Genomic DNA, 17,730 nt, shown 5'->3' on the forward strand with positions numbered 1-17,730 from the left:
AAGTGAAATCTGGGTTGATGGGGCTGCCTGAGCATAAGCAGTTAGAGTCTGTAAGGATAGGAAAGGTAAATTCAAAGTTGGGCAGAAAGGAGTCATTAATGGAAGTGCTGGCTGATAGCTAGCCCCTTGAGGTCCAAATTTAGTGATTGGAATTGTGTGGTAGGACAAGTACAAATTTAAAATGCTCAGAGATATCTCAAAGTGAAAAACAGAAGCTTTATTAGAATCTTGGGAGAAGCGGACAATCCACTCACTGGAGTTTTCCAATGAGAGGAGGCCATTTTCACAGAAATTAAGGGCAATTATATACTCATCACCCACAAGAATCCATGATTCCCTCCTCTTCTCCAGTTAATTTTCACTGCCTGCTTAGGTGGAAGTAACACAGGTTTGTTAAATTCTAGCCAAGCCAATATACTTGACTTATTGGAGATGTGTTTACCTAAGTTTATGATACTTGATCTAATATGAGCATTCTATTATAAGGTTTATATAAAGAGGGGGCAGCTAGGTGGCGCAGTGGATAGAGCACCAGCCCTGAATTCAGGAGGACCTGAGTTCAAATCTGGTTTCAGATACTTAACACTTCCTAGCTGTGTGACCCTGGGCAAGTCACTTAACCCCAGCCTCAGAAAAAAGAAAAAAAAAAAGGTTTATACAAAGAATTTCATTTTCCATACCTATCAGACCTTCATAAACTAAATTTAGGCTACAGGTTCGATCTATCTTAGTTAATAATTTTATGAGAAACCACATAATCCCTCACAATAAGGAGATTTATTTAGAGATAAGTGAATCCATTAAGCCAGAGGAGTTAAAAGATTTAACCAGGGAGACTTAGTTTACCTCAGGCTTCCTCAATCAACAAATAGAGATAGCTAGTTTGAAGACTTTTTGAACATCTCCAGGCCAGGTCATGTTTTCTCTAAGCAGTTAAGTAAAAGTCCAGGAGATTATCTCAGGTATTTCTGCTAGAAGAGTAACTCTTTTGCTATTCTTCCTAGAGCCTTAATGACTGTTGTCTGTTGACCCTTGGTGCTAAGTCTTGAATTTCCTGCAGTTATTATTCTGAGAAGTCCTCAGTTTCCCATTTCACCCATGATGGAGTACCAAAATATATAGGGATGAAAATTGAGAGGATGCTCCTAGGACTGAGTAAGTCAGACTTAAATCTGTATATAAAAGCTATAGTAGGATATATCAGTGTGTATCTGAATATAGATATCTACTTTGCACTCTGTGCTCTGTGTTTAAAATCAGCTGGCTTGTGAGAGATAAAAATTCATTCTCTGTGTTGTGGGCTTGGAAAAATATCAGCTGAATTGAAAGAATTACTACTCTGAATTCCAGCAGAATGGGTCAAGGTCAAGATTTTTAAAAGTTTCAAACCATCTTGCTGCTCCAATGTTAGGGCTCCTGATCTTTGACTCAGGGAACTCAAATTCTCTGCATCAGACTTGGTGTGTGCTGAAGGAAATGCTTTCAATTCCTGTGAAATAGGAGACTGTCCTAGGTTTGGGAAATGTAGGAGAACAAGGGAATGAAGGAGAAGAGATTGGAATGTCAGATGATTTTGGGACCTGGAGCCTGCACTTCTAGTAACAAGAACTAGCATGTTTGGTATCTCTCCTGTGTCATGGAAAGAGAAGGAATCTATCCCATGACAACAGCGTTGAGGTTGTGATTCATTTGAAACTGAAAATCTGACTGTAGAATATATGAAACTGAAGTAATTTTGGATGGGTGAGTATATTGGTCTTTGAACATGATAAAGTAATTTGGGGGCTAATTCAGGACTCTTTAGGGTTTAGGATAGTTCAGGAAAGAGAATCTTTCTTTCTCTCCTTCTGCCTTTAGCTGACTGCAACAGCTTCGAAGAAGAGGGGGAGAGAAGGGGGGAAATATATTCGGTACAGTAAAAATGGCAAAAGCAAGTAGAAGAAAATAGAATAGAAAGGTAGGTGACAAAGTTTAAGCAAGTAGGAATGGGAAGAATATAGACTGAAATGGATTAGAGAGTTTGGGAACTTTGGGGAAAAAACAGTATACTACACTTTAAAAACTCCTGCAAACAAGGAACCTGTAACTTTGTTATCAGAACTCAGGCTTGGGGAACCATGCCAGGAAGAATCTCAAAGTAAAAATCCATATGAAGCAAAAATTGGCACTTAAAAAAAGGGCCACAAAAAAAAAATGCAAAAAAAGAAGAGGCTTCTGTGAAGTGGGAAAACAATTAAAAGATATTTTTTTCTTCTTTTCCCAAAAATCTATTTTATTTAAAGAAACAATAAGAAAAAACAGAAAAAGAATACAAAAGAGAACATTGTCATGTGCCTAGCAGAATACCAGGGAGAATTAAAAATATATAACAAATACCAGTTCAAGAAAGTATATGTATATATGTATATTAGTAAAAGAAATTATATTCATGAGTGTCCATCTTTTCTTTACTTCCTTGTAAATTGTTATTTTGTTTTCTGCTGTGTACCATTTTTACTTTATTCTTTTTTTCCCCTTTCGTCTTTTCCCCACCCCCCAAGCAGGCTATAGTTTAAAAAGGATATACGATATGTAGATATATACATACACATACACACACATATCTTGTAAGACATAATTACTACTTTTACCTGAACTCTGCTTCAATCTTTTGAGCTCTTGTACTGTTTATATCAATCTTAAACATATGCTATAAATTTCCCATGAAAAAAACCAAACAATTAGTTTCTTCTTTGCTGGTTCATTTTTTAAAATAAGAGATATTAATGTAAACGCCTCCAATCGTGGGGTGGAGGAATAGTATCTCTGGATTAATTTATGGATTAAGGTTGAGTTTTAACTGGTAATGTTATAGTTATGTTCTTACATTTTATCCTCTTGTAACTGATTTATATGATCAGAGCAATGGTCAATAGAATTGTTAATGCAATTCAATTTTGGGGCATAATTCCAAATTGCTCTCCAGAATGGTTGGATTCGTTCACAACTCCACCAACAATGCATCAGTGTCCCAGTTTTCCCACATCCCCTCCAACACTCATCATTATTTTTTCCTGTCACTAGATGCCAATCTTATAGCAAAGTTTAGATAAAAGGTACAAAGCAAATCCACTACCTCCTCCAACAACAAACTCAAAGCCATTTGCTTTTCAGTATGTTAAGATTAAGACAATATTCTTTATCCTTTAACATGGTACACAAGGAATATAAGTAAGAATCACACAATAATTAGCCCTTAAACTAAGCCAAGCCCAGAAATAAATTATATTTCCTGCTGAAAAGGACACATGATGTTTCGAGCTGCTCTCTGGGGAAAGTGAACAATCAAGAAAGATACTCTCTATTCCCCAGAAAACATGTATAAGAAACAAAATGAAATATATTTTTTTACACATGGACTTAAATATATTTCAATGGCAACTTATTCTGGGACAGCCTTCATAGTCTGATCAACAGTTACTTTTGGCCAAGGTTTGGATATAGGGGTGCCTGAAAATGCTGATACATAGCCATATAGCTTCCCTCTGTTTCTCCCAACAAATTTGTTTATTCTGTGAATATTTCTTTGGTTTGTGGCCACAGCTGTGGCAATTATGCTTCCAACTTCCTTTTTTTTACTAGCTTCAGGATGCCTTGTTGGAAGAAAAAATCCACAATGACTTAGATTCTGATAGTCCCTGGATTACCTATAACCCTTATTGGTTGGCATCCTCAAGCTGAGAGACATTAGTCTTCTTGTTGTTAGTCCTTCATTCTCAAAGAAAACCCAATGACATGATGAGGATGATATTATCACTTGTGCTTAAAGTGGATTTCAGTGAAATTTTGAGGCCAAAGATGTGTTGTATCTAGCATTTAACACATGGATTGTATTATAAATTTGTTGGATTAAAAAATCAGAGTGTCATTACAACAGGTTTATTAAACCCAGTTTCACAGTACAAGATGGCAAAAGTATAGTTGGTCTGTCATATGTCTGAAAAAGTGATATGGGAGTTTCAGTGGACAAAGTCTAATAACAATCAACAGTATGATGTGGCAGCAAAAGAAACCAATATCATCTTTAGCTGCATTTAAAGAGGAATAACATCCAAGAATAAAGAAATTTATAGTATTACTACATGTTACCCTTGCTGGTGAAAATTGGACTAATATCTTCAAAAATGCCATATTTAGGTAACAATATTGATTGTTACATTCAGAGATTCAGAGAAGGAAAGCCAGAGTAGACTAGACTCTTAAATACATTTCACATGAGAATTGGTTGAAGGATATTTTACTTTGAGAAAAGAGAATACTTAGGGGCTAACCTAAAACTGCCTTGAAGTATTGAAAAGGCTGAAAATTTAAGAAGGATTTAATTAGATTTGCTTGGTTTCAGAGGGCAAGATTAGGTACAATATATGGAAGTTGCAACGAAAATTGTTCAAGCAAAAAAATCAATAAAAGCTACCTAACAATTAAAACCTTGAAAACTGAAAGGAGCAGGTTATAGCTTTCTCCTCATTGGAGATTTTGAAATAGAGGTTACATGATCAATTTTTAGGTCTACCATAGAGAGAATTGTTCTCCTTCCTTCTCCAGGTATATGTTAGACTAGCAGACCACTGAGATCCTTTTAATTCTGAAATTCTTTGATTCTCCAGTATCATAGAAATTAACAATTATTGAGGCAAAGGATGTTCTATATTTACTTTTGCATCTAGCATTTAATTATGTGGATTGCATTATCTATTTCAAGTTTGTTAGATTCAAAAATCAAGGTGTTATTCCAACAGGCTCAATAAGTTATCCAATTCTGCTTTATCTGTTGATTTTGTCTAGGAGATGACCTAACAATTGTTTGGAGAAGACAGTTATATTTTGATAGAATTTTAGGGGTTCATTGGTTTGGTTAGTGGTCTCTCTAAGAAACTAAATTATCATGACTTGGGGCAAATTATGCCATATGACTAAAATGGAATACTAATGTCTCAGGAAATGGTGAAAAGTATGGTTAGAGAGAAATCTAGGAAGTCGTTTATGAACTGATAGCAGAATGAATTGAGCAGAACCAAGATAATTTGTATGATAATATTGTGGGAAAATTAAAACTTTGATAGACAAAAACTCTGACCAATATAACAACCAATCATTATTTTAGTAGATCTATAATGAAAAATGTTACTTCTTTTCAAGAAGTTATATATTAAATATACAGCATGGAAAATACATTTTTAGATATGCCAATATAAGAATTTGTTTTGCTTGACTATATATGTTTGTTACAAGCATTTTGTATAACAATGGAAATATAATAGAAGGAAAAAATAATTTTTATTAATTGAAAAACTATATAAAAAAGCAAAAAGGGAAGAAAATAATGTTTAAATACATAAACTCTAGTTCATTTTCCTCAATATTTTCCAAGGTGAATTGTGATCAATAGTTGCTAGCTTAGTGCTCAGAAAAGATTTCAAGGTTAGTGTCAAGTCTGAACTTGAATCATATTAAATTCAACAAACATTTATTAAACATTTATCCTGCACAGGGCAAGAAAGATACAGAATTTAAATAAGAAACTGATCGTGTTTTTTTGGATCTGAAAAATTACTACTGGAAACAGTTTTGGCTGTGTTGCCAATGGATTTACATTATTCTTTCTTTGCAATGTGAAGAATATGTATTCTCTGGTCAATTGTTAATAAATGATAGATGATCATAAAATACCTCATTAGATATGATATCTCATGGATTTTGTTTGTGGACTTTAAGAAAACATCACATAATTTTATTTCAGTTCTGCCTTTGGCTTTGTTCTGTCAATATTCCTTTCATAAAGAAGTATCAGGTACGGGAGTGTGCTGGGGTTGGAGTCTGAGAGCTAAATACAAATCATTCATTGCTTGGCTGCTTCTTGCCTGTGTGACTTCAGACAAGTCTCAGGGCCTCAGTTCTCTCTGAGGAGTTGTTTGGATAATTGCAGAGATGACATGTTTTTTAACTCAAATTTTCAGTGGAGACAAAGCCTGGAGGAATATTTAACATGTTCAATCACATTGCCTTTAAGACTCAGCTAAGGAAAATGATTTGTTCTTAGTCATTGCTCTGAGAAATGAAGAAGTTGAACTATATTATCTCTCAGGTCTCTCCTAGATCCTATTATTTTATTTGATCCTCATATCATCCATATGGAATACAAAGGACTGATATTTTTAGTAGCCATTTTTGTGGAAGTGGAAGTGGTGGTACTGAAACACCAATTAAATAATTTGGTATTGATTTCTTGAATAATAACAATAGTTATTTCTTAGGTGTGTTTCTTCTGTCATCCAGAAAGATTTAGCAGCTCTTCAGAAGTAGGAAACCTTCCTTCTCTCTCTTTTTTAATGTCTTTCTGATGTGGACTTATTCTCTTCCCCTGTCAGGAAAAAGCCCAGCCAGGTTGTATAGAGTGATTGTGAGGATGGAACTCTTTATCAACCTCCATTGTCTATCCATCCACCAACCTCTGTACATCTTTAAACAACTTTTTGAGATACTAATTAGCCTATTTTAAATAGGTCAGAGACTTGATCTACCAGATGCATTACATTTGGTTCCTGCCTTTACTTCCATGGTTTTCCAGAAAAGCCCCTAAGATGTATTTTCCCTATAAGAGATCTGTTCTTTCAACTATTGAAGACATTATTAAGTATCACTTTCTCCAGGTCAGGTCTGACCTTGGATAGAGTAAGGTTTTGCTCTAAAACTGCTCACGTGATTGGGGAGCCAAATGGCCAATTTCTAGAGTGAACATTTATACCTTGGAAAATGACAAATGCTGCAAGATAGGGATTGATTTTCTAGATTCAAGAAAATTATGGAAAAAATATCAATAGTCCAGACTAAGTTTAAGTGTATTAAAGATAATATATACATAGATGTATACATCTACATTTTTATACACATATGTAAATATATATATAAATACATATGTAATTTATACATATATATGTATATGTAAGTCCACCTTCCTGAGATGCAATGTTGTTAAACACTAACTAGTTAAGAAGACCTGGTTTAAGTCTTGTCCCTGACACAAAGTCACTGTAAATATTTATGTAGTACCCACTATGTGTCAGTCACTTTGTACTTAAGTCCTGGAGATACAAAGGAAAATGACAGTCATTTTCTCAAAGTTTTCACAGTCAAATGGGGGAGGGATGGGTGAGAAACAGCATGTAAACAACTGTATACAAAAAATATATATATACAAGAGTAATTGGAAATAACAGGAAGGTACTAGCATCAAAATATTTTAGCTGGCATATGAGGAAAGCTAGGAAGAGAACTGAAGGAAGGAAAGCATTCTAAGCATAGTAGACAACTAGTGAAAATGCCCAGAACAGGAAAATGATTGATAGGAAGAGCAAGAAGACCAGTGTCACTAGATCAGAGAATGGGAAGAAGGGTGTTACCCATGCACAATTATAAAGAGCTTTAGAATCCAAATGGGGTTTTATATTTGTTCCTTTAGGTGACAGGAAATCACTGGAATTTGTTGAGTACAGGGTAACCTATGGCCTGACCTATGGTTTAGGAAAATCACTTTGAGGGCTGAATGGAAGATGGATTGAATGGGAAAAGACTTGAGGCAGACAGACTCATCAATAAGCTGTTACACCAGTCCGGGCATGACATGATAGGGGCCTGCACCAGGTTAGTGGCCAGGTCAGATGAGAGGAGGAGACATAAATAAGAGGTGATACAAAAGTAAAATCAACAGGACTAAGCAAAAGACTGCATATGACTGGGTTAAGAGGGAGTGAAGAATTAAGCATGACATCTAAGTTGTGGATCTAGAGGCTGGGGAGAATAATGGCTTCTTCAACATAAGAGGGAAGCTAGGAAGAGGGAGAGTCTGGAAGGCAAAAGATAATGAGTTCAGTTTACTGAGGGTTCAGTTTAGCTCTGGGACATTAACTTTGTCCTGTAAGATAAAAGCAGAGAATTATAGCTAAAAAGGAACACTGGAGCCATGTGGTCCAATTCTTCATTTTCTGGAGGAGGAAAATGAAGCCTACAAGGGTTGTGAATTGTCTAAGATCACACAAGTGACAAAGCTTAGGTGAACTCAGACACTGTAACATTAAAGCCAGCATTCTTTAACCTGTATTACATGGTAAATGATTCTGGGTAAGTCCTTTAGCATTGAGTGCCCCCAGTCTAAGAACAGAAGAGGGTGCTGGTGCTGCTCTGTAATGTTGGAGAGTATTTCCTTCCTGGGCATTCTCTCCCATTTCAAGTGCAGGTAGATACTTAGTCATTAGTCATTAGGGATGGATAAAAAAGTAAAGGCATAAGTCATCCCCTCTTGGAGCCTTTACTTGAAGGGTGGGTGGAATGCATAGAGATATGACACATTCAAAAGACAGGCAAAACTATTTTATAACTACAATGCAGAACAGAATTACAGCATGAATCATATACAAAAAGGCACTTCAATTATAGAACAGAAAGATCTGAAGTGTTGAAATAGAATGGAGTTCTATGCCTACTTCACACATTTACTACTTATTTGAATCTGGACAAGTCACTTAACTTCTGCCTGCCCCAGATCTTCATTTGTAAAATGAGGATAATGATAGCACCTACCTCCCAGGATTGTTGAGAGGATCAAATGGTCGGTCTATTTGTAAAGTGCTCTCTAAACTTTAAAATACCATATAATACTATTATTGTTATTTTTATTACTAGTATTATATACAATTCTTGCATTTTACCACTCTGATGGGCACAACGATCCTTCTGAATGACTGAATAACAGATTCTCTCACTAGGACAAGAAAAATGTTTTTCAGGGATGGAAAGCTTTTTGGAAAGCTTAAGTCCAGTGAGTGCATGTGGTGCATTCCACATCTAGGTTCATAACTATGGCAAGCTTCTGCGGTAGCTGTCCCTCAACAAAAAGTATGTCCTGCTCTGTATCTAACCTCGTTTGGCTCTTTTCACAGTGGTGCCCTTAGAGATGACTAGTTTGGGAGCCAAAGGAGCTGGGATGCTAAACTTTGTTCCTTTCTACCCTCAGCCTTGTGGGCATGCTCTTCTGAAGGATGCCAGGACACCTTTCACTCCTGAGGGAGTGTGTACCTCCTGCAGAAAGTTAGACATCAACCTCACCTCCTCACTTTTCTCACTGATTGTTATTGAGAGGCTCCTCCCAGTCCTGCTATTTCTTTGCATTTTAGAAGCTTTAATGGCTCCTTATTCTCTGAATAAAATACAAAATCCAATGAAAACTCTTTGAGATCTACCTTCAATCATATTAGAATTGATTGGATCAAATGACTGATTTTTTTTCCTTTTTTGGTAAATTACATAGCTCAGTGCCTGGGAAATAATGGACATAATAGAAATGTTTATTTCCTTCCTTGCACATGACATTCTTTTGTCTTTGTCCAACAGGGGATTTTATATTTGTTCCTGTAGGTGACAGAAAGTTGCTGGAATTTGAATAGAGGTGACACTGGATCAATGTAGTTCAATTCCTTCATTTTATAGAGAAGGAAAATAAGACTTACAAGGGTTGTGAATTTTTTAAGGTCACAGAGGTGAAAAAGCTCAGATTAACTCAGGTACTATGACATTAAATCTATGGCCATTAACGATTCTGAGTAAGTTTCTTAACTTTAAGTGCCCCCAATCAGAAGCAGGTGCTGCTCTGCAGTGGTGGGGGCATTTCTTCTCTCCCAGTTCAAGTCCAAGGAAAAATTAAGTGATAGTTATTGGGTATGGATAAAGAATTAAAGGCAGTCTCTGCTAATGTCTTAAGCAAATTTATTATGCATGAACCCAGGGATACACACACACACAGATATATATAACAAATGTGGGCATATATATATATATACATATATATATATATATATATGTATATATATATATATATATATATATATATATATATATACAAATAAATTTTTTTATTTTATAGACAAATATTAGCTAGGATTCATTATCTAATGGGAGTAAGTTGATTTGGACCTGAATTTGTAAACTTATTCCATCATAATCCACAACAAATATCTTAAAATGAGCTTTGCAAAATAAATTCATAACAAATATGTGAGCACATATATTCTTGCTCTCTTTTCAAAAAAGCATTTTAAATTGGAGGAATGGGGAGCAGATGTAAAGCTTAAGGATTCTTTACCTGGCAGATTGGAAAGTCAGGATGCTTGCAATGCTACCATCAGAGGAGGTTGGGGGAAAACCAACTTTCAGGAAAAAGAAAGAAGGTTCATTTACTATTTACTCCTCTAGGACTGAACAGCTGTTGAGGATTAGTATATTTCTATTCTGGAGTACCCAAGCCTAATCCCTCTTCTATTTTTACAACCTTCACTTGCTCAAAAATGTCATGTTTTACCGGAATTATCTCTACTCCAGACTGAACATCCCCAGTTCCTTCAGTCTACCTTAATAGACTCAAAGCTCTTTTGCATCCTAATCCTTCACTTCCTCTAGATTCTCTTCAGTGTATCAGGGAGTCTCCCTACCTTGTGTTTCCCAGAACTGCATGCAGGACCCCTGGTCTGACTACTGCAACACTAAGTTGCCTTTCCACTTTTTCCTGGAAGCTAATTTTTTTCAATACAGCTCAAAATGCCATTGTTTTTTTGGCTTCCATATCATATTCTTAACTCACCATTTTTCCCCAGGAAAAATAAAATTGTTATTTAACAAGACTGCTTCTATTTTGAACTTGCAAAATCACTTTTTTTAAAATTCAACTAAAACTTCACATTTGTCTCTGTTAAATTTCATTTCATTCAATTTGATCCAGTATTCTAGTTTGTTCAATTCTTTTGTGCATTCTGACTCTTACTATTATTGACATTAACTCTCTCTCAATTTTGTATTATCTGTGAATTTGGATGCCATCTTTGCTTTCATCAGTCATTGATAAAACATTAAAACATTAAATAGCCAAATCCCTTCTCTTTTTCAAGGCAGCCTGTTTTATGGCAGCATCAGCAAAAGCAATTTTCTATGAGTTGGTCTGTGTATATCAGATAAGTTATTTGTAAGAACATGTTTGTACCACAGGACCCATAGTACAAACAGTATTATTATCACACTAGTAAACTTGAATAAAATTGACTTTTTTATTGGTATAATACAAAATATCACATAAATTACATTCCTTCAAGAAAAATTATTTCATTAAACTTCTCTTTTCCATCCTACATTGAAGATGTTTCAGATTTAATTTCAATAATCAATGACATAACAAGGTACCACAGATAGCTGTATCAATAGAAATATTTAAGGACTTTATTTCCTACAAGCATACATTTCATAACAGGCAGGTGACTAAGCCCAAATACTTATTTACCCATTTGTTTAGGATATAACGATTCCATATTTTCAAAGTAAAAACAGTAAGATGTTACATACTTGAAGTGTAGTCATGATTTCAACTGATCACCTGCTCTGATTATAGAAATTTGCTATAATAGGAAAAAGCAGGGACGATTATTATAATAGCAACAAGCTTCAGGCTGAAGTGTAAAGATTTGTGTGTGTATTTGTGTTTGTGCGTGTATGTATGATAGAAAGATGTTTTAACATACATATGTGTGTATGTAAAACTTTACATGTTTTAACATACATATGTGTGTATGTGTACATACATAGTGAGGGAAGGAGGGTAGAAGAGAGAGGTGGGAAGGAGAGAGGAAGAGCACACACAGGTTGATTTTTCATCCCACTGTTTGACTTTACCTAACAGTCATAATTGACAACCAATCAAGCTGCAACAACTCCACCTCATAGACTCAGGAATAATCAGGTGGGAAACTATCCTCTTCCAAGGAACATAATTGGGAAACTGAGCCAGAAAGTTCTTACCTTAAGCAAATCAAGGTGGTTTTGCTCTTGCCCAGATAAAGACCTCAACTTGTTACATTTCAGAACTACATCCTTATGAGAAGTTGATTGGCTTGATGATCTATCAGATAATAATATCTAAATTCAAAACTCAAAACAATATGAGTTAAACTCCCAAGAAATTTCATCTCAAATGGCAAGTTTCACTAATCATAGCTTACTGCTAGATATAATTATTTTTATTAGCATACAGTTACACTAAGCAATAAAAGTTTATTGGAACTCACACACATAAGGTATTTCACATAACATCATTCACTTTTTCCCCCTTGAGTTAAAACTAATTCTGATTTTTAAAAAAACAATCATTAGAAATAATTTTTATGTAATAAACTTGTAAATTCTCAGTAAACTCATTCCTTCTGGAGGAATTATATAACCCAAAGAAGCTAGTTTCTCAGGACTTATGACCTTGCTCACACCAATTATTTCAATAAAACTGGCAAGCTTATAAATTAAGGGGACTCCTGAGAAGGAGCTGAGTTTACTACTCTTGTCTTCACCCCTTGTTATCTTTATGGCTACTGTGGGCTGTAATAACATCTCCCCCCATTCTGTGAAGGGGGGAAGGAAAGTGTTGCACATCCTTATACCCCAAGGTGAATTGATAAGATTTTCTCCTCATCCTTCCCCACACACACACACCCAGTAATTACTAGTTTTAGATTTTAACATTATTCAAATCTTACAATTGTCACAAGTGATAGCCAAGTAGTCTTAGTTGTAACTTTCTCTTAATTCATAAGCACAAGTGGAAATACTTAATTTCCCAGGTTATTATACTTGATTTTGACTTTTTGTTAAAAGTATAAGTCTGCTTTCAGGGTGGTGTACTGTCTTAAGCTTCAGTGGTTTTGTGCAGTTGTTTTCAGAAATACTTCTATATACTCTAAGTTTTCAGTTTATCCAGGACTGCATGGTCTGAGGAAAGGTATTTAAATCCTCCTGTCATATGCTGTTGTTCTCTAAGCAAGCACAATCATTGCCCTAGCGTTATGAGGAAGGTCCTTGCTCCATTGTGGCTAGAGATTTCGGTGTAAACTACTGACACAGATTTATTTGCTGCAAAACCCTTTCCTATTTTGGGGGGGGCTGGGTCTATCCTCTTGTGGGCTCCTTTGAAATGTTCCCCTTGATCATTCTATATAACAGTTGCCCTAAGTTGTCAGGAGCTAATTGTTTAGCTCCAATTTTTGGTGGGTTCTACTTTTCTAGAATTTATTTAGAATCTTTATTTTAAAGTGCTCATAGCAGTTTGGAGGAAAACTCAGGTAAATTCCAGATTTTATTTAATCCCCTTGGTTCCAGCTCTTCAACTATCCTTTCCATCCAAAAACAAACTGCAGGATAGAGTTCCTGAGCATTCATCAATTATACTTGAAAGATTGTAAATAGTTAGAAATATTCCACAGAAAAATAATGACAATAACAATAGATAACATTTATGTAGTGCTTAGTGCAAGTATAACTTCATTTGATCCTTAGAACAACCCTGGAAAGTAGGGGCTATTCCCACTTTACAGATAAAAAAATCTGATGTAAACTGGGGTTAAATGACTTGACAAGGGTTACACACTTTATAAAGGCCTGAGGCTGGAACTGAACTCAATTCCTGATTCTAAGCTTAATACTCTACCCATTATGCGACCTAGTTGCTGCTGATGGGTATGAGAGAAAGGCACACTCTATGTCCATATATTTTTCCTTGTTTTTGAGTATGGTCTGCAAAGTATAGGTTCTTGACTTTCTTTTGGTTCCTGGCATATCCCTCCTGCCCCTCCCAAATGCATGATGTATGGTTTTTGAAGGAAGCTCTCAAAGAGATAACCATGACTACCCCCCCCCCAAAGAGCTAGTCTAGTTTTATTAAGAAAGGGTCATAACAGATAATTGTTCCCTTTTATACTTATTTTTATTTCCCAATATGACTCCTATGAAAATATGTTTGGATTCTTGACAGTTATCTAATCCAACCCATTCCCAAAAGAAATATACACTACAACACAACAGGCACATGATCTCCAGCTTCTTCTTGAACAAGGGACAAGCTGCTTCTTTCTCTGTGGTGGTAAAGTATTTTCAAAATACCAAAATTGATTGAGATATGGGCATCTCTATCCTAAGAACGGTGTTCCTCATGTGCCCTTTGAAGTTTTTGGTTATTTTGGTTAGAAATCTGAGACAGAAATGGAAGACTTTTAAAAAGTCTTTTCAAGCTTGAATTTTACTAGCAAGATCTAGCTTCAGTTACATATAATTTCCTTCCCTTAATAGGAATCCTTACTTGGAATGAAAAATGTCTATTTTTCCTAGGCTATTGACATTTTCTTCCCTTCTGGCAGCCAGAGCTCTTAATGCTATCTTCTTGGCCTTATCATTTAAAAAAGCTATTTTCCAGTTTTGTTTCCTTTGAGCTTTAGAGGCTAGAGGCAAAGACTGGATTTAGTTTGGGGTGATCTGGAGAGATTTGGGAAAAGAATGAGAAGTGGGAACAAGGGACACTTTAACATAAGACAAAAAACTCATTACAGAGGAGAGCTTTGAGAGGTACAATACTTAGCCCTTACTACAGCAATCCAACTCTTGACAGTGGAGAAGCCTCACGAAGAAAGGGATCAAGGCAGTTTGGTATATGTCAGGAATAGAGATGCCAGTACCAACAGCCATCCCAACAGAGAACCTGAGATAAATTTCTCTATTTTGAGTTAAAAACAAATTTAGGGATATCTCAGAAATATTGTGCCCATAATCTTATTCATGAAACTCACTTTGAAATGAAGTGTCTGTCAGGATGCTATTCATTCATAAATACCTCTAGTCTTCTAAAACCTTTGAAAGGTAATGTTGGTAGTGCAAATATAACTGTTATAGTGTATCTTTAGATAATGAGGGTACCTTGATTACTGAGTTACAATACCCTAATCATTTGTCTTAAGACAGATAACCTCTATTCAGGGTACTGATAATGCTTCCTCTGATGACTTCACCTTTCCCAGTATGGCAGGCTTGCTTACCCAATGTTTTCCTCTAATGGGTAACCTGGACAGTTTACAAACTTGTTTTATGAGACCTCAGTCATAAGTGACATTGCCATGGAGGCAATCCTGTTGTGACTGGAACATGGTGATGGGATTCTAATTTTGGCACTTAGCCAGATTGTTGTCCTCAGCCCCAAACCCCACAGAAATCCTTAATCATGGGGCTCACTAAAGCAATGGGCAGATCAGTATGCCCTGTGATCATATCATCTGGTTTAGATATAGTACAGAAATCAATTAATAAGAATGTAGTACCAACAGTATATAATCATCCCTCCTTCCCAGGAATGGCCCCAATGCAAATTAAATTGCAATCCCAGGTAGGAGTGCTTTCTTCATGGACTTTCAGATCATTCTGTGTGTCTTCTCCAGGTGCTTCACCAGCACCAATTTCCTGAAAATGCTATTGCTCAAGTTTATCCAAAGTCTTCAAGTCGTTCCTCAAACCCTTGTTAACCTCAGGCATGAAAATCTCTATCTTTTTTGACCACTGAAATGTATCATAATCCTTTTCTCCAAACAATCTTACAGTTTTGCCTCTTTCTTGCCTGGAAAAATTCACTAGCAACTTTTCCTCTTGTCGGCTTTAGTTATACCACCGAAGAGAAGGAAATTAGTCCTTTCTTATCCTTTTCTTGCGGCTGTACCTTGGAGGCACATCTTTTAAAGTAAGCTCCTCTTCTTTTTTGGCAAGTTCACTACGTTTAAAATACTTTTTACTTCCCTTCCTCTCCCCCTGCTGTTTTTTGTGCTGCCTCTTGTAAGAGATGTCCGCTTTGAGTCAAACGGTTGCTGGGCTCTGTGGCAACACAAAGCTCCTCCTTTTCCGCGACCCACGCGGGGATCTCGATCCACTCCATTCAACCTTGAGCCTAGAAACGCTCAGCTTACTTCCTCTGCAATGAGGACCTGGAAAGGTCTGAAGCCCAATTGTACCTGGAGTTCAGGGGTGTCCTTGATACTGAGAGATGAGCCATTTCCAGAGCTGGCCTTGGGACCGGTGGCAGCTTCGGAGGCTTATTCCTCTTCTCTCTCTTCCTTTTTCATTCTGCAGGCTTGGCCTGGCTATTCTCGAGTCTGTGAATGCTTCTGTTGCGGGTCACTGACTTCGCTCGGGAGGTGACTGCTTCCGATATCATCCCTGCATTCGCGCTGGCCTTTCCTCATTGCTCCAGCTGCCCACGCTCTCGCTCGCTGCAGTGTTTGCGCTTCTTATGCTCGCGATGCAGCAGATACTCCGCAGGTCCCGGCTCCGAACTCCCCAATGTCCCCATCCTGGTACTGGTAACTCACTCCTTTTCTCTGAAGTGCTTCTTTGAGGAGCCCGATCCCCCACGAATCCCACTCGCAGTCTCCACAGGGCTTTGAAGAAGACTGGGAGCTCCTACAGATTGTGGAACTGCAGCCAAAACCCAGTAAGTACCTTTTAGATTTTGTTCTCATCCTGTGGGACAGTGTCGGATGAGACCTGTGAACTTCCTGTGTGAACTCCTTGCTTTTGTCAGAAAACTTTGATTCTTCGGTGAAGATGGGGCCTTTATCATAGTTCTTTGTAGAAACTTTTGAAAGTCAGTTCTACGATTTGTTGCATCACATTTTTGTCATGTTCCCTAAATTTGAGAATCTAGTTTCCTGAAATCATACAGAAAATTGAGATACTTTCACGATGTAATCCTATACAAGACTTCCTAACCAATATTATCTATGAATTCAGAGTAGTAAATTTTTTAAATCCTGACATCCTTTTTATTCTGGTACTCCATGGGAGTTCCTCTGTTCTTGAAAATTGCATTAAAAATATTCATTGAGGATAGAAACAACTACACCCAGAGAAGGAACACTGGGAAGTGAATGTAAATTGTTAGCACTACTGTCTATCTACCCAGGTTATTTACACCTTTGGAATCTAATACTTAACGTGCAACAAGAAAATTGGATTGTATTGTATCTAGGTTATACTGTAACACATGTAAAATGTATGGGATTGCCTGTCATCCAGGGGAGGGAGTAGAGGGAGGGAGGGAGGGAGGGGAAAATTTGGAAAAATGAATACAAGGGATAATGTTATAAAAAAATTACTCATGCATATATACTGTCAAAAAATTTTTATAATTATAAAATTAAAAAAAAACACAAAAAAACAAAACAAAACAAAATTCATCGAACATATAAGCTTTTACTATTTACCTACCCTTGTCATAGAAATTTGATATGAAAAAGAAAAGGAGGGGAATGGTGATCAAGGCTGTTCCTTCAAGAACCCTGAATGAACTGACATTACCATAAACTTTCTTTTGTTTTGTCTGATTCCATGAAAGGGTCAGTAGTGGATGGTTAACAGCTCAGAAGTTAAAGGCTAAATCCCTCTTTGTTCATAGAGCACCACAATCAGGTGCAGAATTAGCTGTTATGAGAAATTTTCCTGTTCAAAAAGAAATAACACAAAGGGAAAAATGAGTCAAAGGAATGCTAATTTCACCTATGCCCCATAACCTTTCCAGGCATAGACAGCCACTGAAGCAGTCCTCAGACAGTACTCCCTTTGAGCAGTATTTAGCTTTTTCCAGAATTATTGGTTCAATGATTATTTAGATAATTCTACCCAAAATCAAATCTCAGAAGAATATGAAATCACATTCCCAAGAAATTTTATCTGAAATAACTAATCATAGCTTCATAACTTTATTGTTAACTGTAAATGAAGTTTTGGGAAAATAATTTTAAAAATAAATACATATATGTTTCACACATCATTTGTAGTTTAAATCCAGCCAGGTAC

General features: G+C 36.4%; 1 protein-coding gene and 1 pseudogene across 1 annotated transcript in view; one reads left to right on the top strand and one right to left on the bottom strand.

The window, feature by feature from the left end:
• Nucleotides 1-1,853: 1,853 nt before the first annotated feature.
• On the bottom strand, nucleotides 1,854-16,225 carry LOC141549453 (pre-mRNA-splicing factor 18-like; annotated as a pseudogene).
• MYLK4 (myosin light chain kinase family member 4) overlaps nucleotides 15,948-17,730 on the top strand; it is a 189,233-nt gene continuing 187,450 nt past the window's right edge. The window contains exon 1 of the mRNA XM_074270304.1: nucleotides 15,948-16,366. The gene's annotated coding sequence lies outside the window, so the exon portion shown is untranslated. The remainder of the gene's footprint in view (nucleotides 16,367-17,730) is intronic.

Source organism: Sminthopsis crassicaudata, chromosome 1 (genome assembly GCF_048593235.1).
Source record: "Sminthopsis crassicaudata isolate SCR6 chromosome 1, ASM4859323v1, whole genome shotgun sequence".
Taxonomy (NCBI): domain Eukaryota; kingdom Metazoa; phylum Chordata; class Mammalia; order Dasyuromorphia; family Dasyuridae; genus Sminthopsis; species Sminthopsis crassicaudata.